The sequence below is a fragment of the Triticum aestivum genome, chromosome 3A (assembly GCF_018294505.1).
Source record: "Triticum aestivum cultivar Chinese Spring chromosome 3A, IWGSC CS RefSeq v2.1, whole genome shotgun sequence".
Lineage (NCBI taxonomy): Eukaryota > Viridiplantae > Streptophyta > Magnoliopsida > Poales > Poaceae > Triticum > Triticum aestivum.
The window spans coordinates 384,289,813-384,294,667 of NC_057800.1; the positions used below are offsets into that span (position 1 = coordinate 384,289,813).

General features: G+C 42.3%; 1 long non-coding RNA gene across 2 annotated transcripts; it reads right to left on the minus strand.

The window, feature by feature from the left end:
- Nucleotides 1-741: 741 nt before the first annotated feature.
- On the minus strand, nt 742-2,707 carry LOC123061357 (uncharacterized). Of its 2 annotated transcripts, none has more exons than XR_006428948.1 (2): nt 2,164-2,707; nt 742-988 (listed from the first exon to the last, which is right to left on the minus strand). It is a non-coding gene; the product is annotated as an uncharacterized lncRNA (long non-coding RNA). The 2 variants fall into 2 exon arrangements; XR_006428947.1 differs by having other exon boundaries at nt 742-991.
- Nucleotides 2,708-4,855: the final 2,148 nt, after the last annotated feature.

The window sequence follows — 4,855 nt, forward strand, 5'->3', positions numbered from 1 at the left end:
TTGTACGTAAAAAGAACATACTCAAAATATGATACATACTACCTACCAATTAGTATATATATCACCTAAACATTCTTATATGGGCAACGCTAGCCATCAGACTACTGATAATTTCATTATATCAGACTAGTCATTGGCCATTGGATTAGAAGCAGGATGCACGACCGATCTAATAGTTTAGCCCACGCAGAATTAGTTGCTGCCGCTAATTAAGTGCTCTGTAACTGCTCCTGCAACCCACGCTGGGTTTACTCTTTCCATCCCTTTTTCCTCCTAGGAGGTTGCTTCCTTGTTGCATGCTTCGTTAAATCACGTCACAATACGAGATTTTCATGCACCCATGTGATGGATGCATTACATTTTTTAGATGGATGGAAGCATTACTTGTGATAACCAAATACACATTTTTCTTTTACGAAACATATACCTTAAATTCATATATTATAAATCATGTAAATGATGCTTTGATTCGTGATGATAAATCTCGAAAATACTACTTTACTTGATTATTTCTATTCTATAACGTATACAGTATTGTGCTTCCATTGTATTACAATTCTGTTCTGTTGAGAAGAATATTTGCTTCAAATGTGTTTCTGCCGAAAAGAAAATTTGCTTCTACGGAAAATAAGATTTATTTCTCTTTAGCAAAAAATCACATCCAACGTTAACCTACACTTTTTTACAATCATGCAAAATTTTGTTTCCACCCACTGGAATCCAATAGAACATAAAGTTGCATCTGACAAACATAAAAATGCTACTTTTATATGTGATATTGTTTCCAAGGAAATGAAAATTACAATCACAATTCAGAGTGAGCCTGAACCAGTTCAAGCAACGTCTCTCCTAGCTTTTTCTGGCTGTCATCACCCTCTCCCCTATTGTAGCTCCGATGATGTTCAGCAGGTGCTATCGTGAACTACGCTTCAGCTGACGCATACCACCAAACATAGCCTCCACTACGAATACAGATACAGTATGATGTCTGCTGAAAATAGTTGTATGAAGCAAGATATTAGAAATAAGATAGCTTGTTCGTTTAACACGGTACAATTTGCAGGAAGCATTAAATTTTGGGAACTCAATATAATAGATCTTTCTATGAAGCAGAGATCATTGATAATAGATAATAAACTAAGTTTGGCACCAACAAGAGGATGCATCCTTGTGTCGCCAACATACAAACTGAGCCGATTATTGGGTGATGAATGGATTCACCTTTTATTGCGAGACGAAAACAATGATTACAATGTAGAAGCACCCAGGTGAGAAGCACGAAAAAGTGCACAGGGTACATAGACAGTGCCATATGGAAGCATGGAATATTGAAAATAAAATGAGAACAAATAGGGCTCTGTGGAGGCATATTTATGGGAGTAACACACAGTTCGGGAAATAAGAGTAAGTATGAATACATGGGAACTCCAGATAACTCGTCGTGGAATGAAGCATAGAAATTTGATAATGAATAATCAAACAAAGCTTGCAAGCAACATGCAGATGCATCTTCTATGTCGCTGACATTCGAATAGAAAGAATTTTCAATAGATAAATACAAGAATTTTTAATAATGAACCAACTACATTTTTTCATGCTTCTTACCCTGGTGCTTCTACATAGTAAGCATTTTTCTAGACGGTCAAAACAAAATGCTTACAATGTAGAAGCATCAAGGTAAGAAAAAAAGAAAATGCAGTTGGTTCATTATTAGTGATAGGTGGAAGCATAAAAGTTTGGAAATGAAACAAAAAAATGCGGCCAACTGTGGAGGCACTTTTGTGGAAGCTCCATATACAAGAAGCAACAAAAGTTGTTTATTTAACAATTCTCATATACGTACACTGGAAGCACTGAAAATTGAAATTAGGGAACTGACTATGATTGTCTGTTATTACGTGAATTAACTACGATTCTTTGTATACATAATGATCGAATTATCTAAATAATAGGCCCAGGGTCATCCTCCTTTTTGAAACAAAAAATCTAAATAATCCAATAACAAAATTGTTCGGTGAAAAATGACCTAATACATGAACAGAACAATTTAGCGCCCAATGAACGTAAAAGTACTTGGCAGTTGGCAGACAGTACATTGCACAGAAAATTTAATTTGGCAATTACAAATCAATAAAATTGACGGCTATCGACGAAGTGCGGTACCTTCCATCCTGAGATTTGTCCCCTAAAAATTGAGGGCGATCGACGCAGGTTCTACGTCCGGCCGGTGCTACTCGTGCAGCCGATTCAGCCAACTCGAACCTGCGCAAGCGCCAACCACCAAAGAGATGGGGGGCTCGACCCTCTAATGCCGGGATGGCGCACCTGAGATGTGCCCCGAGGGCAGTCCGGGGTTCACGTCGGTGGAGAGGAACCCCGAGGTCGCATCGGTGGAGAGAAAGATGGAGTATGGAGGGGCATGTACCGGATCTGTACGGTGGGGTGGTTGTGTGCTCGAAGACGAGGAGGAAGCAGCCGATGTGTGACGCAATCAGAGTGGTCACAGCGACGCGGTTGACGGCAAGCTCCGGACGACGCAGTTGACGGCAAGCTCGGGGAAGGCGCGTGCGATGCGAGAGGACGAGGGGATTGCGGGAGAGTAATTAGTGGGGTTGGGGCTGATGGGATTTTCCTTTTTTCTTTGGGAGTACGAACCAATTGGTGAAGTTGTTTGTACACCATCAGATCCAATGAAAATCTATGATAGTTAATCAGTCTGGCGATTTGCTTCCCATCGTACTACTGATTGAAAGTGTTTCCCTTCTTGTATACTACATACTACACGCACATACTCTCGGTTTCGATAGATACTACACACAACATACAAAACGCAAGTGGTAGTAACTACCACTTCTTGTAGGAAACATTTGTCCTATATAAAATGGTCTAGAAGTATTTAGAAAATTTTATATTTAATTTAAATATCAACGGGCATAAAAAGGCCAAGAGGTGGAGGGAGTTATGGGTCATGAAGGGCCATAAGGAAGTGCCCCCCTTTCCATATGAGGGGGCCAACTTGTTGGGGAACATAGTAATTTCAAAAAAAATTCCTACGCACATGCAAGATCATGGTGATGCATAGCAATGAGAGGGGAGAGTGTTGTCTACATACCCTCGTAGACCGTAAGCGGAAGCGTTATGACAACGCGGTTGATGTAGTCGTACGTCTTCACGATCGACCGATCCTTAGTACCGAACGTACGGCACCTCCGCGTTCAGCACACGTTCATCTCGGTGACGTCCCACGAACTCGCGATCTAGTAGAGCTTCGGGGAATACCTTCGTCAGCACGACGGCATGATGACGGTGTTAATGAAACTACCGACGTAGGGCTTCGCCTGAGCACCGCTATGATATGACCGAGGTGGATTATGGTGGAGGGGGCACCGCACACGGCTAAGAAATATCAATGATCAACTTGTGTTTTCTAGGGTGCCCCCTGCCCCTGTATATAAAGGAGCAAGGGGGAGGCCAGCCGGCCCTTGCTGGGCGTGCCAGGAGGAGGAGTCCTCCTCCTAGTAGGAGTAGGACTCCCCTTTCCTACTCCTACTAGGAGGGGGAAAGGAAGGAGGAGAGGGAGAAGGAAAGGCCCCCCCCTTCCCGAGTCCAATTCGGACCAGAGGGGAGGGGGCGCGCGGCCTGCCCTGGCCGGCCCTCTCTCTCTTCACTAAGGCCCATGTGGCCCATTACTTCTCCCGGGGGGGTCCGGTAACCCTCTGGTACTCCGGTTTTCTCCGAAATCACCCGTAACACTTTCGGTATCCGAATATAGTCGTCCAATATATCAACCTTTATGTCTCGACCATTTCGAGACTCGTCGTCATGTCCGTGATCGCATCCGGGACTCCGAACTACCTTCGGTACATCAAATCACATAAACTCATAATACCGATCATCACAGAACTTTAAGCGTGCGGACCCTAAGGGTTCGAGAACTATGTAGACATGACCGAGACATGTCTCCGGTCAATAACCAATAGCGGAAACTGGATGCTTATATTGGTTCCTACATATTCTATGAAGATCTTTATCTGTTAAACCGCATAACAACATACGTTGTTCCCTTTGTCATCGGTATGTTACTTGCCCGAGATTCGATCGTCGGTGTCTCAATACCTAGTTCAATCTCATTACCGGCAAGTCTCTTTACTCATTCCATATTACATCATCCCGTAACTAACTCATTAGTCACATTGCTTGCAAGGCTTATAGTGATGTGCATTACCGATAGGGCCTAGAGATACCTCTCCGACAATCGGAGTGACAAATCCTAATCTCGATCTATGACAACTCAACAAGTACCATTGGAGACACCTGTAGAGCACCTTTGCAAGCACCTAGTTACGTTGTGACATTTGGTAGCACACAAAGTGTTCCTTCAGTAATCGGGAGTTGCATAGTCTCATAGTCATAGGAACATGTATAAGTCATGAAGAAAGCAATAGCAGTAAACTAAAACGATCAAGTGCTAAGCTAACGGAATGGGTCAAGTCAATCACATCATTCTCCTAATGATGTGATCCCGTTTATCAAATGACAACTCATTTCTATGGTTAGGAAACATAACCATCTTTGATCAACGAGCTAGTCAAGTAGAGGCATACTAGTGACACTCTGTTTGTCTATGTATTAACACATGTATTATGTTTCCGGTTAATACAATTCTAGCATGAATAATAAACATTTATCATGAAATAAGGAAATAAATAATAAATTTATTATTGCCTCTAGGGCATATTTCCTTCAGTCTCCCACTTGCACTAGAGGCAATAATCTAGATTACACAGTAATGATTCTAACACCTATGGAGCCTTGGTGCTGATCATGTTTTGCTCGTGAGAGAGGCTTAGTCAAC